Consider the following 15,301-nt stretch of genomic DNA (forward strand, 5'->3'; position numbering starts at 1 on the left):
CGGAGTGACAATGGCTCACTTCAAACAATGGCTTTGCAGACCCCCAAGGAAGGGAGTGAGCGGGTTAAGTGGAGGCTGAACGTTTCTATTCCTGTCTGAGTTGTGAATTTGCAGGGTCTCATTCATGCCAATGACATCAGCTGCCTCCCCATGGCAACCGGAGGCAGTAGTAAAATTCCCAGGCAACCTTTTGAGTCAGATGATGCCAAAAAAGCGCAGGTTGGATAAGAGTCATTAAAGAAAGAGGGATTTGTATTTGGATAACGACCGCTGGGGGACACACCTTTGGAGTGGGTGCTCAGATGCCCAATGCTGTTGTGTCCTTTATGGAAGAGATTGGTCTCCTTTGTGCTTTGTCCCTGGTGGGAGGAAGGTGGATTGACCTTCGCTGATTGTCTTCAGAGAAGTAACTCAGCAGGTGTTCTGGCTCACAATGAGGAACCATCTCTGGATTGCACTCCTGAGCTCTGATTTCACATCACTTGTTTGTTGTAAGAATGGCGAATCTGCAGTCTATGTAGCGGATCCAGCACTTGATGATTGATTGCAGTCTTCTGGGACACAGGTACTGGATGGATAGCTTCAAACATTCACCTTTTCTCCTAATAATTCAATGCTATAAAAAGGGAAAGCCGCATACTAGCTCTAAATACAATGTATATCAATCATTTTTTTTATTACAGCAGGCGTATTATATTCATTGTACAACATGTCATGTTAACATTGTTTCCTATGGGGTGTTTTGTTATTTAGTTATTATATCTCATTACCTACACAATATTTGCTACTGGATTTGTTGGTGCTTTAAGAAAAAGATAAAGCCATCATTAATTTTAAACTGCTGTGCTATAAATCACAAGGCTGAGCTATGAAAACTCCAGTGGTTACTCATAGCAACCAATCACATGCATTGCTGCATTTGAAATGTTATTGGTTAGTTTAGGGAGCTGCTAAACTTTCGGTAGTTTTTTGTGTTCCAGTCTTCCTAAATTAGCCCAGTAGTTTCAAGGTATAAAAAGTTATGGGCCTTTGGTTCAGGTGATGGGTACCAGTAACAGGACAGGCACTTTGTCAATAGCTATGAAACATAAAATGTATTTATTGTGCTAATTAAAAGCAAAAAATAAATTCTGCATATATTTATTGTTTTATTACTACTTCCTAAATCTCTCATTAGGATTGGCTGTTCTCTGTGAATGTGCTAATTTCTGTAGAGTATATATGGTGAGGCTTTGTGGTCTTTGATTTCACTCCTTGAGCAATTTTTTTGCCAAATACTAAATCACCTAGTTTCACCCCAGTACGACATGGCCTTGGGGTTCGATTGGTATTTAAATTGTTGATTTTATGATTGATGTAAGCAACCATGGATCAATTATTTGTGACAGATATAGTGATAGCAGCATGTAAGAAGTTGCTGATCTAGGATTTTCATGCGTTGCATTGACCACAATTTTATGGGTTGTCCAAAGCATGTTCAAATAAAATGTCTACGATTTTTGACCTCTACCATATCCTTAATGTTCCGTTTATATCCTGACATTGTAGAGTGTTGGCATGCTGCCATTTAAGCCCTTTATTCTTGCATGAGCTGCCAAGGCACCAGAACATTGCAAACATCATACATTTACTATTTTTTGCACCCTACACCAAACTTACCCCTCATTAGTGCATTGGGGTGCCACATATTTCATTTTGCATTGATTTTTTTTTTTTGCAACACATAGGTATAAATGGAACATAATTGTTGTCTGACCCTAACATTAAAAGATGAATTCTGGGCACACATTTATTGTAGCATTTTTAATAAATAACTTTAATTTTGGACAGTTAATCCTTATAAACTTATATTGTCATGTTTTATTTGTGTCTGTTTGTCCTGGTAAACATTGTCACCAGGATTGAAAGTAAGGAAAAAGCGATAGGGAGGACTTTCTCCAATGGCCATACTTATTCTGGAGACAACTGTTGGAAAAATCCCCCCTTTACTTCCTGTTATGCCTAGAAACAGAAAATCCACTGTATACGATTGAAAGGTTTTTGCAGATAAGATAAAAACATAACTTCTTCAAAAGACATAATGAAGTCTCAGCTGAGGGAGCTATCTTTATTAACAGCATCTGAACAATCTCAGTGTTACAATGAGAAACGCTGCAAACTCCTTATCCCTATCGACAATGAAACCGCTATTGTAAGGGATATCTGACATAGCACATGTCTCATTGCAGGAGAAAAACATTGGGCCAATCACACAAACAGGAAATTACAATTTTGAGTTTCAATGTTTCCATGTCTCACAGAAGCGATATTTTAATATTTTGATATTTAGAATGTTACAGCATCTGCAGAGTCTAATGAAAGGGCCAGGATGATGGCGCCATAGCCTGCACCTTCAAGAATAGTTTATCAATGGCCACTTCCATATTCTTACCTTTTAGGTTTATTCTAATGCATAAATCTCTGGTGTCCAACCCAGAGCTTGCCATGTCTTGGGCTGGGTCCACAATCTCTATTTGCAGAGCAGAGCCACTACAATACAGTACTGTCAGGTGGATTAAACAAAGTCCCAGCCAGATGGAAAAAAAAGAGGGAACAAGACAGAAGTGTGTGATTAGGTAATTGCCTACCAATACAGGAATGGGTGTGTGTTTGTCAAATTTCACCTGCATTTACCTTCAATGTGGGTGAATATACGGGGGAAGTTGGGGGAAAAAAAAGGCTGCACCGACCACTAATGTAGAGTTAAGTTTAAAAAACACTGTCACTACCTACTAGGGGGTGGAAAGGTATAAATACAGGTACTACGGAGTACCAGGGCAGACCAACAGGGTTTTATTGGTTCTGCCACCAGTGAAAAGGTTTTTACTGCCGCCAGTGACATCAGTGTTGGGGGTTACTAACACCAATACTGGAGGCATTCTGATCACTAAAACCAATGCCCATGGCCATTATTGTATCAACCAACCCCAATTCTAAGGGCTAATATTGAACTAATGGACTGGCCCTGGCATCAATACAGGGGGTTGGTAATGTGGTTACTGACACAAATGATGAAAGCAACCTTTCTACGGTTTGCATTGCAGTATGTTGTAAAAAAATACTGCAAGACCCAAATTTTTGAGCATTAAGGTGCATTACAATCTAAATGTTTTCAAAAAGCTTCCTAACTTCATGTAACATACTTTAACACACAAACATGCACTGCTACTGGAAGTTTCCGGGGATGACCACCTCTATAATAAATAAAAGAATAGTCAAAAATTCCCCAAGTTATGCTGGAATGATCTCTCTCCAAAATGAAGATTTTCACGGAATGCATTGATTTTCTTGTACTAAAAATAATCTTTGTGTGTTGCATTGTTTTATTTATTTATTTTTTTACATTTTGCTTGTATTCCTGTTGCTATGGCAACAGCCAGTTTTTTTTGGGTTTTTTTTTTGCATTCAAGGCATAATTGTATTCCCTCTATTCTAATAAGTTAATAAGTCTGAGCTGTAATACGTATGGATAGAAGCAATGCACTCTGTCCTTAGATTGGTAATATGATTGAAGAGAGTGTAAAGTATGGTTTGGAGCACAGAGCTACAGAAGCAAGAAGGTGAGACCCTTGTGTCATTATAGTCAGCATATTATAAAAATCTTAAGGCTGGAGGCAAATACAGTAAAAATTAATAAAAAAATTGAATTTTTAAATGCTGTTAGTGCTAACACCTATATCTAGTTTTATATGTGCTTCCATAGGAAAACATGAACCAAAGGTGGGAGGAAGCAGAATGAAGAAGATGAGAAAAATAACCTCACCAGTTTGCTTCTGGTCATTTATTGTCCACTCACAAACTAGAACATCCAGGGTTCCACGGGACCCCCGGGTTCCCTTGCAGGTTGCTGGGGATTCAATAAGCTGTGGCTGATTGACTTCCATCTGATCATGCCTTCTTAGTTCTCAGTCCAAGGCTACTTTAGAGAGTCACATTATGGGTGGTGACATTCTGACCACAGTAAGGCAGCATTTTTATAACTGACTCCCAAGAAAATATTTACCAGGTGTTCCCCAAAACCTAAACATTATTCATTAGGCTCTTTGGGGAAAAGGTGGTTGAGAAATACTGATCTACATGAAGAAAAATGACCAATCTGTATTCCATAATTAGAGAATTAGAGAAAGGTGAAATCACATGGTTCTTCAGTCTTATAGGGGTGTGTAAATTTGGGGTCTGATATTGAATTTCTTTGGCAGGTAAAAAGCCTAGATTTTTTCAAATGTGTATTTAGCTGTTGGCTTTGAGTGCAAGAAAGCCAAGAATTTACTGAGTCATAGACAAACAGCCTTGAGCAGATCTACATACAGCAAAAGCTCAGAGGTTACACAAAAGAGAAATCCAGTAAAAATGAAAGGGAACACACAAGCTAGTTAATTAGATTTGTCCTATATAAATTCATGTCATATGATTTCACCTTTGAGATATTTGGATGTTGTCTAAAACTGACTCAGAAACTGAGATTTCAACACTTCCGTCAACATCCTTGTATCAATGTACAGTATATAGACTATAATGCTAAACTTGCCTATACATTTTGGTTTTTGGTGGCTGTATATTTTGTTGTCTCTCAAACTCATTTAAACAATATGGGTCAATTTATAAAATGTTTCACCCAATATTCACTTTACATTTAAATAAACAAATGTATAAATCATGAGTAGGAGTTGATTCACACATTTTTCAATTGAATCAAATCAACAATCACTCATGATTCATTCGTCTATTTAAATTCAATGTGTAAAGGGTCCACATTTTGAGCAAGTTAGCTGAATCTTAGATAAAAACATTTCTAAATGGCTCTCTATGATGTCACACTATGCTGTATATTTTTTTCCAAACTACATTTGTCTAACTTTGAATATACTTACTGGATATGTTGTATCCAATTGTTGGTACTGAGGCCCCTGATCTTGCTTGCCATTGTGAGTACTTGGTGTAATTGTGAATGAATTTGCCCCGTTAGGTGCATACATTTTATTGGGTGCTGAATATTGTCTGCTGCAGATTGGCAATCATTTCATTCTATAGTTAGTATAAAATAACAATGTTTGCTGGTGTAGTTGTACTATGTTGGTAAGCACAACAGATGACTTGGAAAGACTGGTGAAGGACTGGAACTATTGTGTTTTTTTGTGTGTGTACCCTTCACTCTCTGTCCCACTGACCACAAAGTAAAAGAATCTTCTTAAAGGGGACATAATCTTACATTAGCCTTTTTTTTTATATCGTAGGGCCTATTTTTTTGCCAGCTAGGTATTATTGCATCCACCTATCAATCACCTGCTGTCTGATTGTTGTAGGTCTGTGATTAGGGGTGATTAAATACATAAATTAAAACATAAATTACACCGCCTGGCAAAAAATATTGGTATGATCTGGGGTTGCTTCACTTGGTCAGGTCTAGGTTCATTTATGTGCCCAAAAAAAAGGTCAACTGACTACCTGAATATGCTGAATGACCAGGCTTTTTTCTTCCCTGATGGCATATCTATATTTCAAATTGTGGGTTCAAATTGTGAAGGAGTGGTTCATGGACCACAAGACATTATTTTCACCCATGGATTGGCCACCACAGAGTTCAGATCTTAACCCATTAAGAATTCTTAGGATCAGCTGGAGAAGCGGCAGTCTGGCTCCCCCATGATCTGTACAAGATCCTGGTCAATTAATAATGCAACTCTCGATAGAAATAAATGTTGTGACATTGCATGTGCTTATGAAAGTGATACCATGGCAAATGCATGCTGTAAAGCTAAGGGCTGTCCAATGCAATATTAGACTTTTTTGGATCTCAACATGTATTTACTACATTCTTTATTACTTAAGTTGGAAAAATTTGGGTAAATTGATTTTTCTCGGGAATATTTTTTATCCATCCAACTCAAACCCATAAAATAGGTTTTGGCTGTACATATACTTTTAATTGGCTTAATAATTAGTTTTATTGTTTTTTTTATCATTAGCTGGCTCTTTCTGATAAGAGCAGTCATTCCAAAGACTATTCCTTTAAATTGAGCCTACTCTGCAGACTTATGTAAGCCGCCATTGCTGAAATGGTTCTAAAAAATATTGCTTGCCTGGTTGGTGTTTTGATCCTGTTCTTTTATTAGCCTCTAAATCACTGATCAGGATAAGGATGCACTTCATCTGTTCAGCCTATAAGCAATGGTAGCTTTCATAATTCCTCAGTATAGGTTGACTTTAGGAAAAGATCATTGATGTGATAAAGTTGTGTGTTTGGAGCATTGACATGCATGCTCAGTAATATCAGTATGTTTGGTCATGCATTTAGGAATCCAATCTGAGATTAAAATGTTACTTTCAATAATGCCTATGCTTTAATGAAATTTGAGTGGGATATTATATACAAGTTTATCACTCTTCCCTGTAAGAGTGGCTGGAGTTTCATTTATTTTCTTTGGGTGGGGTAAAAACACACACAATTTTGGTCCAATCTAGGGGTTTACTGAACTTCTCATTTCAAAGCTAGTAAGGTGAAGTACCTAGGCCCCCAGCCCCACACCACACCTTGATACTCACTACTTCATAGGTGGATCCCCATTCTTGTAAACTCCCAGATATTTATTCCTGGTTTAAAGCCCCCGGCCCTGCACCACACCTTGATACACACTACTTCATAGCTGGATCCCCATCCTTGTAAACTCCCAGTTTTTCCTGGTTTAAAACCCACCTCCTGCAGCGCAAATTACCCGGTAGGCTATAGGGGGTAAGTATCAATCACTGTATACTACCACATACAGGAAGACAGCCGATCAACCAGCCAGGAGCATCTCCAATATGGAACAACTACTAGCCTCTGCCTGACAAACTATTATATTTAAACTAGGGAAACTTCCCTTGGTAAATTTTTCCTACACATATGTGTGTAGGTATGTGAAGATTTTCTTAGTATTAGCCACTGCTTTATAACTGAGTTACTAATAACATTAAAGATCCATTTATAGATATGTGTGTCTGAAATGTATGCATTCTATACATGACGCGGTTTTAGTTTAGTGGGATTTGTTTCCCAGGGGCATTTCTTGTTACCAGGGGCTGTCAAAGCACAAAACACTTTACAAAATGCATTATTTATGCATTTCTAAGCATTGCAATAGACTTTAATAGGCTTTTCAACACTCCACATCAGCTTCACATGCTGCAATGCGGTCAAAGTATGTGAGCAGTACAGATTATGTAATATTACCATAAATGATACATACAATGTGGTGTGCATTGTTACACTACAGTGTGAAATGGCTCTAACAATACAATTTTTATGATTTTATGAACCCAGTTCTTTTAATCAGTTCCGAAAATATTATGTGCTTTTAGTTTTAGAGATAGAATATTGAACTTTGACAGTAATACTTTGCTTATTATCAGCACAGCTGTTGAAAAATATTTTTTTCATGATTGTGTCCAGCTTGCTTGGCACAGTTATTGGCTACAGAAACTGCATTTCTCAACTTTTTGGGCCTCCACCCCTGACAGCTTCTAGACAAAATTCACATTTGGCATATTCTATCGTCTCAAACTGATGCCGAATACAAAACAATTAATGTGATTTGTACAAGGGGGGATTAGGGGAAAGTGTGCAGTTTGGTAAGTAATCAGTTTACAGAATTCTTTGCAACAGTTTAAGTGGGTCTTATGACAAACAGATAGCAATGCTGATTACTTCCCAAACAGGAGGTTGGAGGTGGTAAGATGACATGAAACAGAATTGTTGAACAAGGAAAACTACTTAAAGTAGCTCTCAAATCATAATAAAGCTGATAAAAAGGCTCTCAATCCAAAAAAGACACTTAACACTCATTTATTCTTCTCCCAACTCTAATCAACGTTTCAGCTCTTTCCATAAGTGTTCTATTAGATTTAGTTCAGAACTGTCTGTTTGCCTTTTATCCATTTTTGGGTTTTTGTGGCTGCACATTTTCGGTCAACATCCTGCTGGAGTTCCCCACAACCTGCAACCTACACAACAATTTGTAACACTGGCCACTAAGGTTTCCTCTAGAAACTTTATTGTCTTTAAATCAACAACTCCACTTTAGTCATCTAAATAGTTGACAATAACTCCATTGGAGATATTGGAAAAGGAAAAAAAGTTGCACTGTTTTAAAGTGGAACTCCAATCTAGATTTGTGCATTTTTGGATAGTGGCTGCAACACACCACTTTATTAGGTGGGATTTCTCAGGGAAAATGTATTATTGTGAATATGGTCTGAGTTCATTTCTTCTAGTGCTGTTTTAGATAACCAGAAAAGTGCCCAAGAGACATTTGTATTGCACACTGTTTATGTGCACACACAAGGTAGGGGTTGTTGTGTATGGTACAGCTATTCTTTTTGCTTTTTTTAACCACAAAACCTGAGACAAGCATTTATCCCATTTAAAAATTTTGGACATTGATGTGGTATTCTCCATTATATCAGCACCACAGCTACTCTAAGTCAACCCATATATAAGCCTAAACTGAAAAATGCACATTATAAAAAAAAAATAGCCAATTAGTCACTGGTTTAAATCAGAATGAGGAAATAAATGATCAACATACAGCCACGTTTCTTAGTGTACTTCTTGCTATGAATACATCAGATTGTGTACCTAACCCAGCAGCTGTCAGGTGTTAAATAGGTGTACAAGTGGATGGTGACGTTTTAAAGGCAAACATCATTTGTAGCAGGTAAATGTGCATATGAGGTGTGTTTGTTATATAAATGTTGGAATGCCATACCACATGGCTAGCTTTTTGTTTAAATTGCAGTTTATCTATTTGTTGCATTATTATATTAGGAATGAACAGGAAGTTCTCTGCAAACCTGTAAGAAACAAATAATTGTACATAGTTGTGTCCACACTACACTAAACAGAATGACACATAACCTCCTTCTTTGACACAAGAATTTGGACACTTGTTGAATCAAAACTGGGCAATGAACTTACATTTTCAATACAGCTTGCTGAAAATTGTAATCAAAATAGAAGCAAAACAGGGATAATGATGCCAATGTTGTTGAAAGTGATTTGGATTTTTCTGTTATGAGGTATTTCATTTTCATTTCTTTGCAGTCATTTATAACCTACATTTTATGTCTTTGTATGCTTTGTAATTTCTACAAAAAGATAGAACTGAAAGTATGAATGCTTTGTCCATTTTTCACATATATTGCAATTTATATTCTGGTCACCTATGTTGCAATCTAAGCATTAAATCTCCTTTTAAAATTTATTTTCCATCAAAATGTATGAATATCCACGTGCAGGTCCGCCATCTACTACTGATTCTCTATTTTAGATGTTACATAGTAGGTTAAGTGGAAAAAAAGACATAAATCTATTAAGTTCAACCACTAGGGAAATAAACATATCCCAGATATAAAACCCTATAAGACATAGTTGGTCCAGAGGAAGGCAAAAAAAAAACCCTGGTACAATTTGCTTCAACAGGGGAAAAAACTCCTTCCTGATTCCATGAGGCAATCAGATGTTCCCTGAAACAACAGTCTCTGTTATCTTTACTTTAAAGCTTTAATACCCAGTTTTATTCTGTGCTTTTAGATATGGATTTCTTCAAAGTAATTTGTTAGCAAATGTTTTGAATCCTGCACCAGATTCATTCCAGGTTTGCTGGATCACCCAGCTGCACTGATGAAAGTGTATTCTCTCCAGCCATGAGGAGCTTTCATAAATCAAGCCCATTTAGCCTGTTTTTTAAAACTCTCCAATTGAAGTGATCAGGTCAGGATTTCAAGTAGTTTGTGTTTTGTTTTTTTGTTGGTAATTTTTCTAATCTACAGCCATTGTGGGAAAGTTGTGTTTATTTATAAAACGTCTCTCTATTATCTTATGTTTAGAGCTCATTGTGTCAGTTGAGGTTACCCCAGGGACATATTTAAGAAAGAAGAAAAAATAATTTGCAATACTTTGAAGGGTTGTTAACAAACCAGTTTACCAAATTACCTGACTCCACCTTAGTTAATGCTTAAAGCAAATTGATTTACAAAATTTTCAAATCAGCGACACTTTCCTTTCTTGTAAGCAATAACTAGCTCAGCAATCTAATTTGTAGGGATGGAAAGTGTTACTTTCTAATGTTCAGAACCTTTTTTTTCCTTTTGCCACTGTTCTCATCCTTATGATGTCCTTCCATCCTTTGTTTGCAGTAGGTTACAATCTGATCTGTCTAAAGTTTTGTGAGAATATATATCCTTGTTGGTAGTTGTTGGAAGGATGATGCATATGTTACACACCGGGGGTGGTTGCTTGCAACACAGTGGAAAGTCTTTTTACTTTTTTTAAAAGTTGATAGTTTATATATTGCATTCCAGGCTACATCAGGTTAAGAGTTGTGTGGATGTGCAGATGCAGATACATGGATCTTCGAGCATATACTGTTCAGATGCAGATACATGTTCTGTTGGCAGTGATCAAAGTGTAGCCAAAACTCATGCTGTGTGTGTCCCATTGGGAATATTTCCCTTTTTTTTTCCTATCCCAGGGATGGGACAGAAAGACAAGAGGATCCTCTACAAAGTGTAATTTCCATCCTAGACAGTTGTCTCTGGTGACAACGCTTTAAAAAATGTCAAAACAGTCCAATGAAATCTGGGATGGTTGGGGGTACACTATAATATCTAAATTTACTTTGCTTAAAGTTAAATATTCGTTTAAGTCGTAATTGACAACACACACACAAAATTATGCACTGATGTAACTTTAAAAAAAAAAATCAAACAGTAGTTATTGTGAAAGTTGTGAGCCTCCAGGGTTTTTTAAATGTGCACATTATGGCTGACCTGCGAAAAGGAACCCCTTTACTGTTGCTATATCTGTGTTCTCCTCTGTCTCGGGTACTTTGATCTTCCGTTTTTTTTCTGGGTTTGGAGTCTTTGGCTATCTTTATTAGCCGGACTGAGATGACCTGATTCCTGTGCCTGCATGTTGCAGTTAATACGTTCCGACATTTGTGTTAAAACTGTACAATGAGTTGCGTGTGTGTGGCTCAATGTACCCTTTAGCAAAGAAAGTTGACAGGCAGGCAAATTCTTGACAAAAAGTACTTGTACAATGTGTAAAAAAGCCTGCTCGTCAGCATTTTTTAAAATTAAGTTTTAGTTCTGTGGTAACCCAGGCCACATGTACCTTATACTGATTTTTAACGAGAACTTTTTAAGGTGGTTGTTCACTGCTACAAGAACTGTCTAGTCCTGGAAGCTGTCAAAACCTAACCATTGAGGCCATAGCAGCTCCAGGGCATAGCACAGCACTATAGTGTCATTTACAGTGACATGTCTTTCCTAAAACCCAGCACTTGTATCAACAATTAGGGTAATGGCACCTTCCAGCTATGGATCTGAACATAAGCTATGTCAGTAATAGAACTATTTACATGTTGCCTGAGATCTAAACCCCCAACTGTATGACATTTAGTTTCATATAGAAAACTAGTAAAATAATTATTTCTAACCTCCAACAGACTGTTTATGTGTACACGCATTTGTATCGGTATTAGCTGCAAAGGACCAGCTTCCTGACCATGGTTTGGTAGACCATGCCTACCCAAGCTGTGTCAAAACAGTCACATGTACTCTTTATTAAGGGATTTTGTGGCAGGGTGATAACTAAGGAACACTATAAGGTGACCATTGCCATTCCACAACAAGAAATGCCTGGACAAACACTTTGAAGGCACCAGATGGCTGTGGATTTAGGATTATAATTTATTTCAAAATACCACTTTAACCTGTTGAGATTTAGTGATCAGATGCATGTATTTTTATTTAATCAGTTTAAAGACAATATGTAAACCCTTTACGATCATTGGCAGACATAACCAACTGTGGGACCCTGTGAAGAATTGATTTGGGTTCCCTCGCTGAACTGACTTTGGGCCAGTAAGGAGGCCCCTCTTGGGTGAAGTGGGTCCAGGGCCCTCGTACAAACAAGGCTACTTGGAATTAGGTTTTCAGGTAAGGCTTTGACATGTTTTATATTAAAGCAGACATTTAGATGATTGCGATTCTATTCAAAAGAAAAATGTTACAAAATGCATTTAGAAATATGTAAGCCTCCAAAATGGTTTATAAATATTTCATATTGTGAACAGACAACCTGAGTTGCAAGCCATTTATTACATACAGACTGCCAATTAATGAAAAAAAAACAATCCCCTGATAAATTACCTCTACACAATGCTCTTTGTATAAACAAACCTTCCCAATCAATTAGTAAATTGCCTGCCACAGTCAATATATGCAATACCTCGGCCCCATAATGTTCCCTAGTGACAGTCCAAGGTAGTAGTATATCCCGGATTAATAGTATACAACTCCTCAACCTTTAGTATATAGATACAAATGAAATTTGTAACGTAAAGCTGCACATTTTAAAATCCGAAAACTGCTATTGATCTGAAGAAATTCCTAAACACTAGAACTTCGGTGTGAACAACAGAGTTTAAAGAAGTTTAAACTTCACACATATGTCTCACCACAGTAAAATGTTATTCCAGTATATTTACTTACCAGTGGCATGTTAAAGTATATCCAAGGCCAATACCTTTTCTTGTTGGTATTGCACAGAGTGGGGGAGAGTTGGAACCTCTGTTAGTCTGTGAAAGTTTTGATTTATCCAAGTCATGGCATATCTAGTAGTAGTTAGCCACATTTAACGGGAACTGTTCTTTAATGTTAAATACATTTTCTAGCTTGCCCAAGCCAACAGCTTTACTGGGTGCCAGAAAAAGTCCCCATTTATTTATACTCATTTTGGTGGACAAACACTGATCCAGTAACCATGAATTGAATGTTAATGGTAATTAGCCAGGAAAAGGATGGTAGGCGTGGGTCGTGCAACCAACTATTTCTAATTGAATGGTTCCATATTTGGTGTCCATCTACATGTCCGGAGGTATGAAATGTTGTCAATTCACCAAGGTTCAGTGATGGGTATTCCAGGTTGATGTAGAGGACTGATTTCATGACCCAGATGTCTTTCCTGCTCTCAAAAAAATAACAATTGTTCTGCTATGTTTTCACCTGCAGAATTTGTGCTCGTATGTTTGACTATTTGTTGAGTGTTTGTATTACTTCTCCAAGGTATATGACTACATTTCCACCTACACCACATATACAAACTTTTTGGATGTACAAACTTCTGAGTATTTCTGGGCTCCCCTGAGTGTTTCTGACATTCCAGCTATATAACCTCTGTTCGATGGTCCTGTGATTTTGCTTGACATCATTTTTTTTTTCAATAAAAGAGTAGGTAGGCTTGTGTCTATCACTGTAAAAAAAAAAAAACAGTAGGTAGGCAAAACTTTTCGAAACACTCTTTGGATGGCTGTGTTGTTTGTTTACCGACTTAGTTGTTGTTACCATCTTAAAACCCAATTTGTGTTCCAGTGAGTGGTGGAAGTCAAAAAGAGCCATTAAAGTCATAATGTATTGCCAACTGCCTCAAGCTGTACAAACTCCACCACCTGATTCAACAAAATATTAGCTTGAGCTCCTCTACTCTGGATTGTCTCTAGCTATTTACATATAGTTAGTATTACTTGAAGAAGGCTGATGTTGATCAAGTTCATAATTTAACATGTGTTGTAGGATTTTATCCAGAAGAAGGCAAAATAAATGCTTGCGATCGGCAGTAGCAGCAGTATAGATTGGAGCGTTTTTGGGGAATGGCATGTGAGAGAAGCAATTACAGCACATGTTTTTGTTTTTTTGTATTTGGGTGCTACATTTTTTTTTAAGGATCAAACTGGAGCTTTGCTTCAGGAAGGCCTACGGTGAGTTCTAGGTAGGCACTGCTATCCAATTAGTTCAGTGCAAATATATGTCTGACTGTTGCTCCTTTTACAGAGGAGAGTAATAAGCATATTTCCAGATGCTTTTTGATGGTGTGTGGTTTCCACATATTTCACATGCTTGCAAGGTATGTAATATTTTTTTTTTACATAATACTACAAACAGGTTTTAAGATGATGATATTATTGTATAGCAGGTGTGAATGCCGGTAAAGTAGAGAGTTATTCGCTTTACCTTTAAGAAAAGAGGTTTGCCAGTTGTCTCCCTGGAGGGTGTAAAGTTATTTGACGTTCCTCCTGCTCAGAGACAGGCTGGAGCTTGCAGCCAAATTCAACAATCTACAGATTACAGTTTGTAGCAGCTCAGCGAGTGCACTGAGACCTCATATTTCAGGTAAGCAAAATGACAGGGTCTAAGACCACACTGAGCAAAACTTGGTTTATCAAGCAGATACAGGTCAAGGACACTAGACATTAGTGTGTGCTGAAATAGGAATCAAACTTGTGATCTGAAGTCTTCTATCCACAGTAAATATGCTTGGTGTATGTACATAACAATGGAATATCCTAAAATGTATTTGCAATAAGTGCATTTCTGTTCATGTATGATACATTTTTAAAGAAGCGCATTTAAATTGCAGAACAATGGAGTAAAGGGTAGGTAATGAGTGTTAGCATTTAATTCAGCAAATTTTTTAAACTTTGAATATGTTCAGGTTTTGCTGTTTTTTCCCTAACATCAGGATTCTTTTTCTAATATCACAGTAAATGTTCTGATAATTGCATCCATCTATTAAACACTTTGGCAAGTTATAGCCCCTAAATATCTGGGGAACTATTCATTTTAGCATGCCCTTTGGCTTGCATTATCAACTTTGTGCAATTCTTCGACAGACTGTTCAATCCCAATATCCAGATGTAGCTAGGCCTGGTATAATAACATCGGAAGTATAAGGTTGTTGTGCCGATCTCTTGTGTCTTGTCCTGCCTGGAACAAAATGTTCTGATTTCAAACTTCTCATTTATTGTCTGAATATAATAACTTCATAAAACACATATTCAGAAATTCATTAATGTTACTCAGATCACTGAAGAAAATAATTAGTGTGATTAGAGTTTAAGACAAACCATATCTTTTAGTTTTCAGTAGGGAAGGGTTAACATAACTGCAATCTTAAATTGCGTTGAGATCAAGGGGAGTGCAGAACATTTCTAATTTAAAGGTTCTAGTGATAACTGATGAGATGGGACCCCCACCCCCAGTTTGGAAGGATTCCTTCTCGTTTCTTGTTGTGTTTCCAAACCAGTGGAAGTGTGAAGGAAATCTCCCCATATAGCAAAAGGTAATGTGAGTTGAATGTTTCAACCCTTGTGTAACACTGCAAACTAATTGAGATCAAGCTGTATATATACTAGTAAGTACTTCATAAATATGTCATCTCACA

The 15,301-nt window shown here is 37.1% G+C and overlaps 1 protein-coding gene across 4 annotated transcripts in view; it reads left to right on the forward strand.

The window, feature by feature from the left end:
* Positions 1–226: 226 nt before the first annotated feature.
* Positions 227–15,301, forward strand: part of PAK6 (p21 (RAC1) activated kinase 6) — a 59,819-nt gene continuing 44,744 nt past the window's right edge. For 2 of the 4 annotated variants that reach the window (XM_072427493.1, XM_072427491.1), the window contains exon 1: positions 14,165–14,250. The gene's annotated coding sequence lies outside the window, so the exon portion shown is untranslated. Of the gene's footprint in view, positions 566–14,164; positions 14,251–15,301 lie in introns of those variants that run through there. The other 2 variants (XM_072427495.1, XM_072427492.1) reach the window with 2 other exon arrangements.

Source organism: Pyxicephalus adspersus, chromosome 12 (assembly GCF_032062135.1).
Source record: "Pyxicephalus adspersus chromosome 12, UCB_Pads_2.0, whole genome shotgun sequence".
Taxonomy (NCBI): Eukaryota; Metazoa; Chordata; class Amphibia; order Anura; family Pyxicephalidae; genus Pyxicephalus; species Pyxicephalus adspersus.